The following is a 19,767-nucleotide window of genomic DNA, read 5'->3' as shown; positions in this document are numbered from 1 at the left end:
TACGACAAAGTACATAGACCGCTATCCAGCATGCATCTATGCCTAAAAAGTCCACCTTCAGGTTATCATCCGAACCCCCTCCAGTATTAAGTTGCTAACAACAGACAATTGCATTAAGTATTGCGCGTAATGTAATCAGTGACTACATCCTCGAACATAGCACCAATGTTTTATCCCTAGTGGCAACAGCACATCCATAATCTTAGAGATTTCTGTCACTTCCCCAGATTCACGGAGACATGAACCCACTATCGAGCATAAATACTCCCTCTTGGAGTTACAAGCATCTACTTGGCCAGAGCATCTACTAGTAACGGAGAGCATGCAAGATCATAAACAACACATAGACATAACTTTGATAATCAACATAACAAGTATTCTCTATTCATCGGATCCCAACAAACGCAACATATAGAATTACAGATAGATGATCTTGATCATGTTCGGCAGCTCACAAGACCCGACAATTAAACACAATGGGGAGAAGACAACCATCTAGCTACTGCTATGGACCCATAGTCCAGGGGTAGACTACTCACTCATCACTCCGGAGGCGACCATGGCGGCGTAGAGTCCTCCGGGAGATGATTCCCCTCTCCGGCAGGGTGCCGGAGGCGATCTCCTGAATCCCCGAGATGGGATTGGCGGCGGCGGCGTCTCTGGAAGGTTTTCCGTATCGTGGCTCTCGATGCTTTGGGGTTTCGCGACGGAGGCTTTAAGTAGGCGGAAGGGCAGGTCAGGGGGCCACACGAGGGCCCCACACTACAGGTCGGCGCGGCCAAGGGCCAGGCCGCGCCGCCCTAGGGTGTGGCCACCTCGTGGCCCCACTTCGTCTCCTCTTCGGTCTTCTGGAAGCTTCGTGGCAAAATAGGACCCTGGGCGTTGATTTCGTCCAATTCCGAGAATATTTCCTTACTAGGATTTCTGAAACCAAAAACAACAGAAAACAAGAAGCGGCACTTCGGCATCTTGTTAATAGGTTAGTTCAGAAAATGCACGAATATGACATAAAGTGTGCATAAAACATGTAGATATCATCAATAATGTGGCAAGGAACACAAGCAATTAACGATACGTCGGAGACGTATCAGCATCCCCAAGCTTAGTTACGCTCGTCCCGAGCGAGTAAAACGATAACAAAGATAATTTCTGGAGTGACATGCCATCATAACCTTGATCATACTATTTGTAAAGCATATGTAGTGAATGCAGCGATCAAAACAATGTATATGACATGAGTAAACAAGTGAATCATATAGCAAAGACTTTTCATGAATAGTACTTCAAGACAAGCATCAATAAGTCTTGCATAAGAGTTAACTCATAAAGCAATAATTCATAGTAAAAGCATTGAAGCAACACAAAGGAAGATTAAGTTTCAGCGGTTGCTTTCAACTTGTAACATGTATATCTCATGGATATTGTCAACATAGAGTAATATAATAAGTGCAATATGCAAGTATGTAGGAATCAATGCACAGTTCACACAAGTGTTTGCTTCTTGAGGTGGAGAGAAATAGGTGAACTGACTCAACAATAAAAGTAAAAGAATGGTCCTCCATAGAGGAAAAGCATCGATTGCTATATTTGTGCTAGAGCTTTTATTTTGAAAACATGAAACAATTTTATCAACGGTAGTAATAAAGCATATGTATCATGTAAATTATATCTTACAAGTTGCAAGCCTCATGCATAGTATACTAATAGTGCCCGCACCTTGTCCTAATTAGCTTGGACTACCGGATCATCGCAATACACATGTTTTAACCAAGTGTCACAAAGGGGTACCTCTATGCCGCCTGTACAAAGGTCTAAGGAGAAAGCTCGCATCGGATTTCTCGCTATTGATTATTCTCAACTTAGACATCCATACCGGGACAACATAGACAATAGATAATGGACTCCTCTTTTATGCATAAGCATGTGGCAACAATTATTATTCTCATATGAGATTGAGGATATACGTCCAAAACTGAAACTTCCACCATGGATCATGGCTTTAGTTAGCGGCACAATGTTCTTCTCTAACAATATGCATGCTTAACCATAAGGTGGTAGATCTCTCTTACTTCAGACAAGACGGACATGCATAGCAACTCACATGATATTCAACAAAGAATAGTTGATGGCGTCCCCAGAAACATGGTTATCGCACAACAAGCAACTTAATAAGAGATAAAGTGCATAAGTACATATTCAATACCACAATAGTTTTTAAGCTATTTATCCCATGAGCTATATATTGCAAAGGTGAATGATGGAATTTTAAAGGTAGCACTCAAGCAATTTACTTTGGAATGGCGGAGAAATACCATGTAGTAGGTAGGTATGGTGGACACAAATGGCATAGTGGTTGGCTCAAGGATTTTGGATGCATGAGAAGTATTCCCTCTCGATACAAGGTTTAGGCTAGCACGGTTATTTGAAACAAACACAAGGATGAACCGGTGCAGCAAAACTCACATAAAAGACATATTGAAAACATTATAAGACTCTACACCGTCTTCCTTGTTGTTCAAACTCAATACTAGAAATTATCTAGATCTTAGAGAGACCAAATATGCAAACCAAATTTTAGCATGCTCTATGTATTTCTTCATTAATGGGTGCAAAGTATATGATGCAAGAGCTTAAACATGAGCACAACAATTGCCAAGTATCACATTATCCAAGACATTTTAGCAATTACTACATGTATCATTTTCCAATTCCAACCATATAACAATTTAACGAAGAAGAAACTTCGCCATGAATACTATGAGTAAAGCCTAAGGACATACTTGTCCATATGCTACAGCGGAGCGTGTCTCTCTCCCACAAAGTGAATGCTAGGATCCATTTTATTCAAACAAAACAAAAAACAAAAACAAACCGACGCTCCAAGAAAAGCACATAAGATGTGATGGAATAAAAATATAGTTTCAGGGGAGGAACCTGATAATGTTGTCGATGAAGAAGGGGATGCCTTGGGCATCCCCAAGCTTAGACGCTTGAGTCTTCTTAGAATATGCAGGGGTGAACCACCGGGGCATCCCCAAGCTTAGAGCTTTCACTCTCCTTGATCATGTTGCATCATATTCCTCTCTTGATCCTTGAAAACTTCCTCCACACCAAACTTAGAACAACTCATTAGAGGGTTAGTGGACAATAAAAATTAACATGTTCAGAGGTGACACAATCATTCTTAACACTTCTGGACATTGCATAAAGCTACTGGACATTAATGGATCAAAGAAATTCATCCAACATAGCAAAAGAGGCAATGCGAAATAAAAGGCAGAATCTGTCAAAATAGAACAGTTCGTATTGACGAATTTTATCGAGGCACCAGACTTGCTCAAATGAAAATTCTCAAATTGAATGAAAGTTGCGTACATATCTGAGGATCACTCACGTAAATTGGCATAATTTTCTGAGTTACCTACAGAGAAAACAGCCCAGATTCGTGACAGCAAAGAAATCTGTTTCTGCGCAGTAATCCAAATCTAGTATGAACTTTACTATCAACGACTTTACTTGGCACAATAAAACACTAAACTAAGATAAGGAGAGGTTGCTACAGTAGTAAACAACTTCCAAGACACAAAATAAAAACCAAGTACTATAGTAAAAACCATGGGTTGTCTCCCATAAGCGCTTTTCTTTAACGCCTTTCAGCTAGGCGCAGAAAGTGTGTATCAAGTATTATCAAAGGGTGGTGCATCTTCAGCGGGATGCGGAGTTTTCTCAACCAGGCATAGTATATTAGATACATAAGTTTTAGCGTCCCCCTTTTCATTAGTCTTGGGCTTGCTACTCTCATCAAACAAATTTTCAGGAACAAGCCAAGCATAATTATTTTCTAGTGCATCATTCATCGCTAGGAGCTTACATGGTATTGGTGCTTTGATCTCCCCACCATCATTAATATTATTAGTGTACTTTATTCTATCCATATCCATCTTTTCAAGGAGACTAACAAAATTGGTATAAGAACCAAGCATATTATATTTAGCAAAGACCTTTCTAGCCTCTCTTACTATACCGCCAAATTCTCTAAGAAGGGTTTCTAAAACAAAGTCTTTCTTTTCCCCTTCTTCCATATCACCGAGTGTAAGAAACATGTGTTGGATTATAGGATTGAGGTTAACAAATTTAGTTTCCATCATACGAACTAAAGCAGCAGCGGCAATTTCATAGGTAGGAGCAAGTTCTACCAAGTGTCTATCTTCAAAATCTTCAACGGTACTGACATGATTGAAAAATTCTTCTATATTATTTCTCCCAATTATAGACCCACGTCCTACCGGTATGTCTTTCGTGGTAAAATTAAAAGGAAACATGATGAATCAAGTAAAGTAAATGCAAGTAACTAATTTTTTTGTGTTTTTGATATAGTAAACAAGATAGCAAATAAAGTAAAACTAGCAACTAATTTTTTGTATTTTGATTTAGTGCAGCAAACAAAGTAGTAAATAAAACTAAGCAAGACAAAAACAAAGTAAAGAGATTGGGAAGTGGAGACTCCCCTTGCAGCGTGTCTTGATCTCCCCGGCAACGGCGCCAGAAAAAGAGCTTGATGGCGTGTAACTCACACGTTCGTTGGGAACCCCAAGAGGAAGGTATGATGCGCACAGCAGTAAGTTTTCCCTCAGAAAGAAACCAAGGTTTATCGAACCAGGAGGAGCCAAGAAGCACGTTGAAGGTTGATGGCGGCGGGATGTAGTGCGGCGCAACACCAGGGATTCCGACGCCAACGTGGAACCTGCACAACACAACCAAAGTACTTTGCCCCAACGAAACAGTGAGGTTGTCAATCTCACCGGCTTGCTGTAACAAAGGATTAACCGTATAGTGTGGATGATGATTATTTGCATAAAACAGTAAAACAGTATTGCAGTAGATTGTATTTCAATATAGAGAATTGGACCGGGGTCCACAGTTCACTAGAGGTGTCTCTCCCATAAGATAAACAGCATGTTGGGTGAACAAATTACAGTTGGGCAATTGACAAATAAAGAGGGCATGACCATGCACATACATATTATGATGAGTATAGTGAGATTTAATTGGGCATTACGACAAAGTACATAGACCGCTATCCGACGCATGCATCTATGCCTAAAAAGTCCACCTTCCGGTTATCCGCCGAACCCCCGCCAGGCGTAAGGTGCTAACAACAGACAATTGCATTCAGTATGGCGCGTAATGTCCTCAGTGACTACCTCCTCGAACATGGCACCAATGGTGTATCCCTAGTGGCAACAGCATCCATAATCTTAGAGATTTCTGTCACTTCCCAGTTCACGGAGACATGAACCCACTATCGAGCATAAATACTCCCTCTTGGAGTTACAAGCATCTACTTGGACAGAGCATCTACTAGTAACGGAGAGCATGCAAGATCATAAACAACACATAGACATAACTTTGATAATCAACATAACAAGTATTCTCTATTCATCGGATCCCAACAAACGCAACATATAGAATTACAGATAGATGATCTTGATCATGTTCGGCAGCTCACAAGACCCGACAATTAAACACAATGGGGAGAAGACAACCATCTAGCTACTGCTATGGACCCATAGTCCAGGGGTAGACTACTCACTCATCACTCCGGAGGTGACCATGGCGGCGTAGAGTCCTCCGGGAGATGATTCCCCTCTCCGGCAGGGTGCCGGAGGCGATCTCCTGAATCCCCCGAGATGGGATTGGCGGCGGCGGCGTCTCTGGAAGGTTTTCCGTATCGTGGCTCTCGGTACTGGGGGTTTCGCGATGGAGGCTTTAAGTAGGCGGAAGGGCAGGTCAGGGGGCCACACGAGGGCCCCACACTACAGGTCGGCGCGGCCAAGGGCCAGGCCGCGCCGCCCTAGGGTGTGGCCACCTCGTGGCCCCACTTCGTCTCCTCTTCGGTCTTCTGGAAGCTTCGTGGCAAAATAGGACCCTGGGCGTTGATTTCGTCCAATTCCGAGAACATTTCCTTACTAGGATTTCTGAAACCAAAAACAGCAGAAAACAGCAACTGGCACTTCGGCATCTTGTTAATAGGTTAGTTCCAGAAAATGCACGAATATGACATAAAGTGTGCATAAAACATGTAGATATCATCAATAATGTGGCATGGAACACAAGAAATTATCGATACGTCGGAGACGTATCACTCGTCGCCGGCGAGAGAAGCTCACTGGCGCGGCGGCAGTAGGGGGTCGGAGGGCGAACCGTGGGTCCGGCGAGCGGCGGCGGTGTTCCGTTCGAGGTTGTCGAGGACGAGGAAGAAGCATGTAGCAGTGGCGTCGCTCGGGGAGGCTCCAGTCGATGGCGATTGCACCAGGGCTTCCGCGGCTCCGATCGATCGATTGGGGCTGCTCCGGCGTCGATTGGTGGTGTGGCGTGGTCGTGGAGAAGCAGAGAGGGGAGGAGAAGGTGCTGGTGTGCTGGGTTGAGCTCGGGGAGCTCCCTATTTATAGATGGGCGAGGGTGCTGCGGGGCAGTGAAGGTGGCGACATGGGCGCGGCGGTTCCGGCGAAGGAAGGGGGTAGGCGAGGACGCAGGATCGTTCCGCGTATCCAGGCGATGCTAATGGTGGCGACAGCACGGTCAGGCGACGTCCGGACAGCTCGCCTTGCTTCCGTGTCTAGCGGCGGCGTTCACGGGATCTTCTTCGTCATTGCCGGCGGCGGCGGTCCAGGGTCGGGTCGAGCGCATGTCTGGCGGGGTTGACGTGTCACGGCGGTGCTCCACGCGTCGAGAGAGAGACCAGGGGCGGTACGAGGTGGCCGTGCGGCGCGTGGCCAGTGGTGCCCGCACGTGTACTGCTGCGACGTCATCGGCATGGCGTGGCCGTCCTTGGGAGCGCGCGTGTTCCGGCGGCTGTCGGCCTCCTCCTCGACAGTGGCGGTGCTAGGTGGTGCTAGGGATGTACGGTGGCGTCCTGGGACAACAGGGATGGTACTGAGGAGGAAGGAGGGGAGAGGAGGTGCGGCATGGCCGGCATGGTGAATGACATGGCCGGCATAGCCATGTCCTTGCTTGCTAGCTTGCCCTCCTAGGGTTCATGTACTGTTGTGAGGGTGAGAGGGGACCAGGGGACAGGTAGGGTTGGGTAGAGCACTATTTAGAATAGTGTTTGCATAGTTCCCTATTTGCAATTTGCTAAATTTCACCAAATTTGGTTTGTGTAACATGGTTCCAAAATTGGAAAATGGTGTATTTGGTTGAGTTGTACATGACCAGAGACATTCACAAGTGGTGGTGGAATTTTAAAAATAAAAGAAATGCAGATTTGCAAAATGTGAGATTGTTAACAATGTTAAAAAGTCTCAACTTTGCATGAGCATAGATTTTGATCCAAGATGATTTTGGCATGGTGGTCTTTACCAAAGTTGTTCTCCTTCATGTGCTCTTGGATGACATGCAAAGAATTGGGAAAGTTTAGTTTGAAAAACTTGAGATAGAGGGGTTCAAAGTAGTGACCAGATTATAAAAGACAGATTTGACCATTATTCTATGTGTTCTCAAATCGAGTTTAAATTTGATTTGATTTGTGTTTCTTTGGTTCCAAAAGTTGTAATAAGTGTTTAGTAACATAATACAACTAATGGTGAAGGCCAAATTGGTCTAGGTCCAAGATTTGGAAAAATGGCATAAATCATATGTGAGGGTTTTGTGATTTTCTAACTTTTATTCTTTTATTTTTATTTGCTTCATTTTGACAAGAGTGAGGTTTATTTGATGTTAGATTGAGTGGGGTCAAAGGTTCAAACCATTTTAGGGCAATGGGGATGCCTAGGGTAAGATTTGATATTTTGGCTAAGTGCCACATATACCTCTATGCATATGTTTTGATTTTATTTTAATTCTCACTTGAATTGGTTGGTAAGGACTTTGTTGAGTGTGTTGATGTATTTCAAAATATCTACCAAGGTCAACACTCAAGGTTGGAGCATTTGCAAAAAGTAGCCATAGGCTTGCATATGCCTTTTTCTTAATTAAGATTATTTCTTTTTATTTTGGGTTTTTCAAAGATTTGTGACAAGAGAGATGAGGTTTAGGGTTTAGTGGGGTTCACCATGGTTCACCACTATTTAGCCAAAATATTAAAGGTGGGGTTCAAGATTTACCTATTAGGGCTATATGCCCACATATGTCTTTTCTTTTATTTTGGTTTCTCAAAATATATCCAAATGATTTTTGTGAAGGTTAGGGTTTAGGGTTTTTCTTATTTGATTTCTTTCTCTTTTATTTTATTTGGTTGGTGATCTTTACTTGATCACTTTAGGGTTTTACGGTTTAGCACATAAGCATAATAACACTCATCATGGCAAAACACAAATACTAGGTATGAGCACTATGCATAACACCCAATGTAAGAAAAGTTTTTGTTGGTTCTCATTTTTGGAAAAAAGAAATTCATTTTCTCTTTGTTTTAAAATTTGGGATGTTACAAACCCTTCCCCCTTAAACAAATCTCGTCCCGAGATTTTAAGAAAGGTTAGGTTCCTAAGAGAGATTGGGCGATATGATTTAACAGGAAAACATACTTGGCATGGCCTGAGGTGCTTGGTGCTTCATTTGCGATCATGTTGTAGAGGCGGCCGTTGCGGTTGTTCTGGTTCCTTCGGGCTGCGAAGCGGCGCTGGTTCTGAGCAGGTGCAGCGGTATTGGCGGCAATCTTGGCAAGCTTTTTGGGGCACTCATTGGAGTAGTGACCCACAATTCCACACTCATAGCAGTTGATGGTGGACTTGTCCTTGGGGTCGACGGGGATGGCATTGCTTCCAGTCTTTGCGCCAGGGTTGTTGTTGTTGTTCCCATTGTGGTTGTTGCTTTTGGGGTTGTTGTTGTTGTTGTGACTGTTGTTGGTGTTGCCTCCGGGCTTCGGGGGTCCTCCGTGGTTGTTGGTGTAGTTTGGTCGGTAATTCTGAGCAGTGGGCTTGTTGTATCTTGGAGTAAATCCTCCAGATGAGTTGTTGCGGTACTTCTGGGTATTGCTGGACCCATGCTGGTTCATCATCCGGCGTTTGCGACTCTCGTTGGCTTGGTGAAGTTTCCCTTCCATCTGGATGGCTGAGTCCACCAGGGCTTCTAGGTCGGCAAAGGGAATGTTGACTAGCACTGTCTGCATCTCATCATGTAGTCCGTTCAGAAATCTCTCCTTCCTCTTCTCATTGGTGTCGGTTTCGTCGGGGGCATACCTTGACAAGGTGAGGAACGTCGCGGTATTCTACCACCGACATTTTGCCTTGCTTGAGTTCACGGAACTCGTCTCTCATCTTCTTGATCAGTCCTTGGGGCACGTGATACTTGCTAAACTTCAGCTTGAAGTCCTCCCAGGTCATCATCTGTCCCGCATTCATTGCGCGGGCGCTTGTCCACCAGGCTCGTGCAGGTCCTGACAGGTAGTGGGTGGCGAACAGTACTTTTTCTGTGGCTTCAACTCCCGCAACTTCCAGATTGTTCTCCATGGTCTGGAGCCAGTCATCTGCGTCGAGGGGCTCTTCGGTCTTGCTGAAAATAGGTGGGTTGGTGTTTTGAAAGTTCTTCAGTTTTGACCCAGGGTGGTCGTGGTTTCCGTGGCCGTTGTTGTTCTGAGCGATCTGCTGCAGTGTAGTGATGTTGGCTTGGCGTTCAGCTCTCTCGGCTTCTCGGTCTGCCATCATCATCTCTAGCATCTGCATCATTGCGTCTTGGGTGGTGCTGTGGGTTGGTGGGGCCATCTGAATATTGAGGTAGATGATAAGATAAGAGGGAAATTTCTAGGGTTTGTTTGAGTTAAAGTTCAAAAGTTCAAAACTTGAAAACTTGAGTTGTGTTGAGGGGGTAAAAACCAGCAACACTTTTTCATTCATACCAAACATCACACATTACAAATCTAACACACCGTTGGTTTGAGGAACCATTCATTCGCTCTACGATACAAGGGGATCCTGATACAACTCACACCTACTTAAGTGCTGGAGTGATACTACTCTTCCGGGTGGATTCTTCGTCTTCACGGGTGATGTGCTTGGTGAGAGGCGAGGGCGTTGTCCAAATCCCTGCGGGTTTTGTACAGCCTGAAGTCCTGGTGTGCTACATAGTGGTTCATCTCCGTGTGTGGTGGCAGGGTCATTGGTCTTCCCATGGAGTCATGTCTTGGGTAGTAGCTGAAGCGAGTGTTCCGGATCTTGTGCTCATTTTGTCCACACAGACGGGCAATGGCTTCTTGCATAGCTTTGACTAGTCCTTCCTTCTAGGTGTTTCCTGTTACAGAAAACCATATGGTTTCCCATACCGGGGCTCCATGCTTTCTTCGTAGATCTGTAGAAACTTCCCACCGAGGTGGTTCTCCTAACTGATTATTGAGGGGAATTCCGAAGAACTCGGGATACGGGTGTCCTAGATATTCCACTAGTTGCTTCAAATCCTTTTCGAACTTTAGGTCGCCTCCGTGACCAAGCTGATGGAACTCCCATTGGTACTCCATCTGTGAGCAGTTAGGGTAAGTAAGTTAGTGAAATGATCCAGTGTGCAAAAATTTATGTAGAATTTCAAAGAAAAGTAGAGCATAAATTTTTCTTTTTGAAAAAGTTATCAAGGATAAGAGTGAGAATAAATTTTCAAAAATATTCACTTTATTGGTTTTGAAACTAAGTTTTTCAGACGTCCATTCTAACTAGGGTCTCCTAAGGTCAAACAATGGCTCTGATACCAACTTGTCAACACCCGGATTTTTAAGTCCAGATGCCTGTTATGCCATACATCGCAATCCCAGGAATATTGTTGTTGCGAGACATAACAGTTGAATATCATAAGTCATCATTCATTACATACCATAGTCGTCTTACAAATAGAGATCACATGATCCAAATTACACAAATAGTTGATCTATTGATCAATGAACACAATTCATAGCGGAAGCGTAGATAGAAGGGGACTCTATAGTCCACAGGCCAACGCTTGACGTCAGGAGTAGTCCTAGTTGTCGTAGACGTCCTGCTGTCCATCCTCTTCATACTGTTGTTCCTCTTCATAGTCTGGCCATTTGAATAGCCAGGGACAAAGCCGTGAGTACTTTAAAGTACTCGCAAACTAATACTAATGTAAGTACTAACAATTCTAGTAAGGGGGTGCTAAGCTCTAGTTTCTTTTGCATAAATCCAATTTTAGTTCACAAATATTTGAACTAAAGACTCTTCATGTGCTAACTAACTCAAGTGGGAACATTAGTGTCATTCCCACAACCCTGTTGTGATTCAAGTCAAAGTCATCATCTCAAGTTCAAATCACAAGTCACCCTTCACATGTCACATTTTTGAAAATGGTCTGATGACGGAACAGTATGGCATTTCCAACCGTCCATAACCGTGGACGCGGCTATTCGAATAGTTCTACACTCTGCAGAGGTCGTACACTTGTGCCACAACATTTGCAATAATCCGTCAGGGTTAACTGGCCCTGATTTATCAAACTCCGTGTGCGGAATACCAACCATAACCTTTCACTTACATACCCTAGTATAGGCATCTCTCCCCATGAGCTTGGCCTCCCAGTGAAGACAAACTGTCAGCCTGGGAACTGCACAGGGCTAGGGCCGGACATTCATCTCATAATCACGTCATATCACATCATTCCGTATTTCTTTGGAGGCAGCCCTTGGCATAACCCCGATGACGCTTGTTCAGAGGGAACCCATACTAAGATACATAAACTTCTAGTTAAGCCCTACCCATATCAGGTATTGTGGGGGTACTTGTAAAATTGGAATGGTATCGCATCCGAACCCAACCATCAGTTTTTGTAAAGTTCACCATGTCTTTCACGAGTCACATTCACCTTCAAAATCTTTCAACAGAATGACTCATCATTCCAAGGTTTTCAAATTCATTTCAAACTCACAAGTTCCCATCTAGGGTAGTCAATTTTAATTTAGCACTAGCATCTAAGTATGAGGGGTGCTAAGTAATTTGCTTTGCTTCTAGGCTAACCTTGATACTCTTGTACTAATCCAATACTCACCAAATGAATCATGAATCAAAAAGTACTTTGATAAAACAAAAGTAAGTAAAGCTTGTAAAGTAAAACTGCGAAATAGGATCATGAACTTAAAATAAAAGGGTAATGCCTTGCTCATGGTGAGCTTTGCACTTTGCAAGAGTATTATCTTGTAGCAATAGAACTTGCATTGGTGTTAGCTTGCAAGAGTATAGCTTGCCTTGGTTGTTGAGGTGGTCAAAGTGGTCTTCTTCTCCTTGAAAGTAGACTTCCTCCTCCTCTTGATACTCCTCGGTACTAGTGTCTAAAATACGAATACGGGGTACAATCACCAAGCAATTCATTGGCTATTCTAAAAATCACATGTATTCACACAAACTATTCTATTCACACAATTAATACAATTTGGTGCATTGGTGGTCTTGCTTGAGGAAAAATAATTCCACTCATTTTATATGTAAATGATAGTTTCCATATAGTTCTTGAGGAATAATTTCCTCTCATTGAATCTTCTTTAAGATTTAATTTCTCAAACCATCACACATGAATTTATGTTGACCTAAGTCAACCATTCATCATCATCATTTGAGAAAATGATTTAAATGAGGTAGAAATACCTCATACTATTTAACCAAGCCTATTATGATTTAAAATCTCCAAGTATTTCATGTGAGAGTAATTGACCAGGGGTTCATCCTCATATGAAGGTACTTGGGACAAGATTTAAATGAAGTGAAATACCTCATATAATTTACACAAATTAAACTAGCATCACACATTACTATTAAGTGGGTAGATGTGTTGTTTTCTTATTTAAGAAAAATAATTTCCTCTCATACTAATTAAGGTGTTACTTTTAATTACTTAGAGAAATAATTTCCTCTCATTATCTTATTAAGATTTAATTTCTCTTATGAATAGTATATGCCCTAGGTTGACTCAGTCAACCTCTTCATACTCATCATTTAAGAAAATGATTTAAATGAGGTGAAGCACCTCATACAATTTAATCCTAATATGGTAAAGATTTAATATCATCAACAATTCATATGAGACCTAAATTACCATAGCCTCTACCTCATGTTGAATTGTTCATGACAAGATTTAAGTGAGAGAAAAACTCCCATGTGATTTATTAATAGTTTTAGACAATATCTTTGACTAGAAATAGCCATATAGTCCTTTAATTAAGCTAGACCATGATCATTCAAAGTAAGCATGGCATATTGTTGCAGAAACAATTAGTACAAGTGAAATGTGATTTATAGGAGTTGGAATTAACTTAAAAGCATTTTTGGTTGATTTTTAATAATTATTATAAGGCAGAAAAGTCCCTGCCTTGTTTATTTTCCTACTTTAATTCTATAATAGATCTAGGGTTCAATCCAGTGGCATTGTGTAGATAAAATCCTAAGCTTTCCAAATATATAAAATTTGTAAAATTTGGCGAAGTCAAACAGATTCTATGAATTTTCAAAGTTGGGGCCAGTATTGAGATTGAGTTGAATTTAATTAAACGAGATTTGAATAAAAGGGCCGGCGGGAAACTGCGTTGGGCTGAATTGAATTAAAACGGCCCACGTCCAGCCCACCACGGTCCACAGACGCGTGGGCTGCCTGACAGCAGGGGCCCGCCTGTCAGTGGCTCGCTAACCCCGAATCGGTACGGGGCAGCGTGGGACGTTGGATTAGAGGGGAGATCTACGGCGCTCGTTCGTCATCGTCGCCGGCGAGAGAAGCTCACTGGCGTGGCGGCAGTAGGGGGTCGGAGGGCGAACCGTGGGTCCGGCGAGCGGCGGCGGTGTTCCGTTCGAGGTTGTCGAGGACGAGGAAGAAGCATGTAGCAGTGGCGTCGCTCGGGGAGGCTCCAGTCGACGGCGATTGCACCAGGGCTTCCGCGGCTCCGATCGATCGATTGGGGCTGCTCCGGCGTCGATTGGTGGTGTGGCGTGGTCGTGGAGAAGCAGAGAGGGGAGGAGAAGGTGGTGGTGTGCTGGGTTGAGCTCGGGGAGCTCCCTATTTATAGATGGGCGAGGGTGCTGCGGGGCAGTGAAGGTGGCGACATGGGCGCGGCGGTTCCGGCGAAGGAAGGGGTAGGCGAGGACGCAGGATCGTTCCGCATTTCCAGGCGATGCTAATGGTGGCGACTGCACGGTCGGGCGACGTCCGGACAGCTCGCCTTGCTTCCGTGTCTGGCGGCGGCGTTCACGGGATCTTCTTCGTCATTGCCGGCGGCGGCGGTCCAGGGTCGGGTCGAGCGCGTGTCTGGCGGGGTTGAGGTGTCACGGCGGTGCTCCACGCGTCGAGAGAGAGACCAGGGGCGGTACGAGGTGGCCGTGCGGCGCGTGGCCAGTGGTGCCCGCACGTGTACTGCTGCGACGTCATCGGCATGGTGTGGCCGTCCTTGGGCGCGCGCGTTCCAGCGGCTGTCGGCCTCCTCCTCGACAGTGGCGGTGCTAGGTGGTGCTAGGGATGTACGGTGGCGTCCTGGGACAGCAGGGATGGTACTGAGGAGGAAGGAGGGGAGAGGAGGTGCGGCATGGCTGGCATGGTGAGTGACATGGCCGGCATAGCCATGTCCTTGCTTGCTAGCTTGCCCTCCTAGGGTTCATGTACTGGTGTGAGGGTGAGAGGGGACCAGGGGACAGGTAGGGTTGGGTAGAGCACTATTTAGAATAGTGTTTGCATAGTTCCCTATTTGCAATTTGCTAAATTTCACCAAATTTGGTTTGTGTAACATGGTTCCAAAATTGGAAAATGGTGTATTTGGTTGAGTTGTACATGACCAGAGACATTCACAAGTGGTGGTGGAATTTTAAAAATAAAAGAAATGCAGATTTGCAAAATGTGAGATTGTTAACAATGTTAAAAAGTCTCAACTTTGCATGAGCATAGATTTTGATCCAAGATGATTTTGGCATGGTGGTCTTTACCAAAGTTGTTCTCCTTCATGTGCTCTTGGATGACATGCAAAGAATTGGGAAAGTTTAGTTTGAAAAACTTGAGATAGAGGGGTTCAAAGTAGTGACCAGATTATAAAAGACAGATTTGACCATTATTCTATGTGTTCTCAAATCGAGTTTAAATTTGATTTGATTTGTGTTTCTTTGGTTCCAAAAGTTGTAATAAGTGTTTAATAACATAATACAACTAATGGTGAAGGCCAAATTGGTCTAGGTCCAAGATTTGGAAAAATGGCATAAATCATATGTGAGGGTTTTGTGATTTTCTAACTTTTATTCTTTTATTTTTATTTGCTTCATTTTGACAAGAGTGAGGTTTATTTGATGTTAGATTGAGTGGGGTCAAAGGTTCAAACCATTTTAGGGCAATGGGGATGCCTAGGGTAAGATTTGATATTTTGGCTAAGTGCCACATATACCTCTATGCATATGTTTTGATTTTATTTTAATTCTCACTTGAATTGGTTGGTAAGGACTTTGTTGAGTGTGTTGATGTATTTCAAAATATCTACCAAGGTCAACACTCAAGGTTGGAGCATTTGCAAAAAGTAGCCATAGGCTTGCATATGCCTTTTTCTTAATTAAGATCATTTCTTTTTATTTTGGGTTTTTCAAAGATTTGTGACAAGAGAGATGAGGTTTAGGGTTTAGTGGGGTTCACCATGGTTCACCACTATTTAGCAAAAATATTAAAGGTGGGGTTCAAGATTTACCTATTAGGGCTATATGCCCACATATGTCTTTTCTTTTATTTTGGTTTCTCAAAATATATCCAAATGATTTTTGTGAAGGTTAGGGTTTAGGGTTTTTCTTATTTGATTTCTTTCTCTTTTATTTTATTTGGTTGGTGATCTTTACTTGATCACTTTAGGGTTTTAGGGTTTAGCACATAAGCATAATAACACTCATCATGGCAAAACACAAATACTAGGAATGAGCACTATGCATAGCACCCAATGTAAGAAAAGTTTTTGTTGGTTCTCATTTTTGGAAAAAAGAAATTCATTTTCTCTTTGTTTTAAAATTTGGGATGTTACAAACCCTTCCCCCTTAAACAAATCTCGTCCCGAAATTTTAAGAAAGGTTAGGTTCCTAAGAGAGATTGGGCGATATGATTTAACAGGAAAACATACTTGGCATGGCCTGAGGTGCTTCTGGTGCTTCTATTGCAGTCATGTTGTAGAGGCGGCCATTGCGGTTGTTCTGGTTCCTTCGGGCTGCGAAGCGGCGCTGGTTCTGAGCAGGTGCAGCGGTATTGGCGGCAATCTTGGCAAGCTTTTTGGGGCACTCATTGGAGTAGTGACCCACAATTCCACACTCATAGCAGTTGATGGTGGACTTGTCCTTGGGGTCGACGGGGATGGCATTGCTTCCAGTCTTTGGGCCAGGGTTGTTGTTGTTGTTGTTCCCATTGTGGTTGTTGCTGTTGGGGTTGTTGTTGTTGTTGTGACTGTTGTTGGTGTTGCCTCCGGGCTTCGGGGGTCCTCCGTGGTTGTTGGTGTAGTTTGGTCGGTAATTCTGAGCAGTGGGCTTGTTGTATCTTGGAGTAAATCCTCCAGATGAGTTGTTGCGGTACTTCTGGGTATTGCTGGACCCATGCTGGTTCATCATCCGGCGTTTGCGACTCTCGTTGGCTTGGTGAAGTTTCCCTTCCATCTGGATGGCTGAGTCCACCAGGGCTTCTAGGTCGTCAAAGGGAATGTTGACTAGCACTGTCTGCATCTCATCATGTAGTCCGTTCAGAAATCTCTCCTTCCTCTTCTCATTGGTGTCGGTTTCGTCGGGGGCATACCTTGACAAGGTGAGGAACCTGTCGCGGTATTCTACCACCGACATTTTGCCTTGCTTGAGTTCACGGAACTCGTCTCTCATCTTCTTGATCAGTCCTTGGGGCACGTGATACTTGCTAAACTTCAGCTTGAAGTCCTCCCAGGTCATCATCTGTCCCGCATTCATTGCGCGGGCGCTTGTCCACCAGGCTCGTGCAGGTCCTGACAGGTAGTGGGTGGCGAACAGTACTTTTTCTGTGGCTTCAACTCCCGCAACTTCCAGATTGTTCTCCATGGTCTGGAGCCAGTCATCTGCATCGAGGGGCTCTTCGGTCTTGCTGAAAATAGGTGGGTTGGTGTTTTGAAAGTTCTTCAGTTTTGACCCAGGGTGGTCGTGGTTTCCGTGGTCGTTGTTGTTCTGAGCGATCTGCTGCAGTGCAGTGATGTTGGCTTGGCGTTCAGCTCTCTCGGCTTCTCGGTCTGCCATCATCATCTCTAGCATCTGCATCATTGCGTCTTGGGTGGTGCTGTGGGTTGGTGGGGCCATCTGAATATTGAGGTAGATGATAAGATAAGAGGGAAATTTCTAGGGTTTGTTTGAGTTAAAGTTCAAAAGTTCAAAACTTGAAAACTTGAGTTGTGTTGAGGGGGTAAAAACCAGCAACACTTTTTCATTCATACCAAACATCACACATTACAAATCTAACACACCGTTGGTTTGAGGAACCATTCATTCGCTCTACGATACAAGGGGATCCTGATACAACTCACACCTACTTAAGTGCTGGAGTGATACTACTCTTCCGGATGGATTCTTCGTCTTCACGGGTGATGTGCTTGGTGAGAGGCGAGGGCGTTGTCCAAATCCCTGCGGGTTTTGAACAGCCTGAAGTGTCCTGGTGTGCTACATAGTGGTTCATCTCCGTGTGTGGTGGCAGGGTCATTGGTCTTCCCATGGAGTCATGTCTTGGGTAGTAGATGAAGCGAGTGTTCCGGATCTTGTGCTCATTTTGTCCACACAGACGGGCAATGGCTTATTGCATAGCTTTGACTAGTCCTTCCTTCCAGGTGTTTCCTGTTACAGAAAACCATATGGTTTCCCATACCGGGGCTCCATGCTTTCTTCGTAGATCTGTAGAAACTTCCCACCGAGGTGGTTCTCCTAACTGATTATTGAGGGGTATTCCGAAGAACTCGGGATACGGGTGTCCTAGATATTCCACTAGTTGCTTCAAATCCTTTTCGAACTTTAGGTCGCCTCCGTGACCAAGCTGATGGAACTCCCATTGGTACTCCATCTGTGAGCAGTTAGGGTAAGTAAGTTAGTGAAATGATCTAGTGTGCAAAATTTTATGTAGAATTTCAAAGAAAAGTAGAGCATAAATTTCTCTTTTTGAAAAAGTATCAAGGATAAGAGTGAGAATAAATTTTCATAAATATTCACTTTATTGGTTTTGAAACTAAGTTTTTCAGACGTCCATTCTAACTAGGGTCTCCTAAGGTCAAACAATGGCTCTGATACCAACTTGTCAACACCCGGATTTTTAAGTCAGATGCCTGTTATGCCATACATCGCAATCCCAGGAATATTGTTGTTGCGAGACATAACAGTTGAATATCATAAGTCATCATTCATTACATACCATAGTCGTCTTACAAATAGAGATCACATGATCCAAATTACACAAATAGTTGATCTATTGATCAACGAACACAATTCATAGCGGAAGCGTAGATAGAAGGGGACTCTATAGTCCACAGGCCAACGCTTGACGTCAGGAGTAGTCCTAGTTGTCGTAGACGTCCTGCTGTCCATCCTCTTCATACTGCTGTTCCTCTTCATAGTCTGGCCATTTGAATAGCCAGGGACAAAGCCGTGAGTACTTTAAAGTACTCGCAAACTAATACTAATGTAAGTACTAACAATTCTAGTAAGGGGGTGCTAAGCTCTAGTTTCTTTTGCATAAATCCAATTTTAGTTCACAAATATTTGAACTAAAGACTCTTCATGTGCTGACTAACTCAAGTGGGAACATTAGTGTCATTCCCACAACCCTGTTGTGATTCAAGTCAAAGTCGTCATCTCAAGTTCAAATCACAAGTCACCCTTCACATGTCACATTTTTGAAAATGGTCTGATGACGGAACAGTATGGCCTTTCCAACCGTCCATAACCGTGGACGCGGCTATTCGAATAGTTCTACACTCTGCAGAGGTCGTACACTTGTGCCACAACATTTGCAATAATCCGTCAGGGTTAACTGGCCCTGATTTATCACACTCCGTGTGCGGACTACCAACCATAACCTTTCACTTACATAGGCATCTCTCCCCATGAGCTTGGCCTCCCAGTGAAGACAAACTGTCAGCCTGGGAACTGCACAGGGTTTGGGCCGGACATTCACCTCATAATCACGTCATATCACATCATTCCGTATTTCTTTGGAGGCAGCCCTTGGCATAACCCCGATGACGCTTGTTCAGAGGGAACCCATACTAAGATACATAAATTTCTAGTTAAGCCCTACCCATATCAGGTATTGTGGGGGTACTTGTAAAATTGGAATGGTATCGCATCCGAACCCAACCATCAGTTTTTGTAAAGTTCACCATGTCTTTCACGAGTCACATTCACCTTCAAAATCTTTCAACAGAATGACTCATCATTCCAAGGTTTTCAAATTCATTTCAAACTCACAAGTTCCCATCTAGAGTAGTCAATTTTAATTTAGCACTAGCATCTAAGTATGAGGGGTGCTAAGTAATTTGCTTTGCTTCTAGGCTAACCTTGATACTCTTGTACTAATCCAATACTCACCAAATGAATCATGAATCAAAAAGTACTTTGATAAAACAAAAGTAAGTAAAGCTTGTAAAGTAAAACTGCGAAATAGGATCATGAACTTAAAATAAAAGGGTAATGCCTTGCTCATGGTGAGCTTTGCACTTTGCAAGAGTATTATCTTGTAGCAATAGAACTTGCATTGGTGTTAGCTTGCAAGAGTATAGTTTGCCTTGGTTGTTGAGGTGGTCAAAGTGGTCTTCTTCTCCTTGAAAGTAGACTTCCTCCTCCTCTT

The sequence above is a fragment of the Lolium perenne genome, chromosome 3, assembly GCF_019359855.2.
Source record: "Lolium perenne isolate Kyuss_39 chromosome 3, Kyuss_2.0, whole genome shotgun sequence".
NCBI lineage: Eukaryota > Viridiplantae > Streptophyta > Magnoliopsida > Poales > Poaceae > Lolium > Lolium perenne.
The sequence above is the reverse complement of the archived record's forward strand: the minus strand, read 5'-3'. Positions refer to the sequence as shown.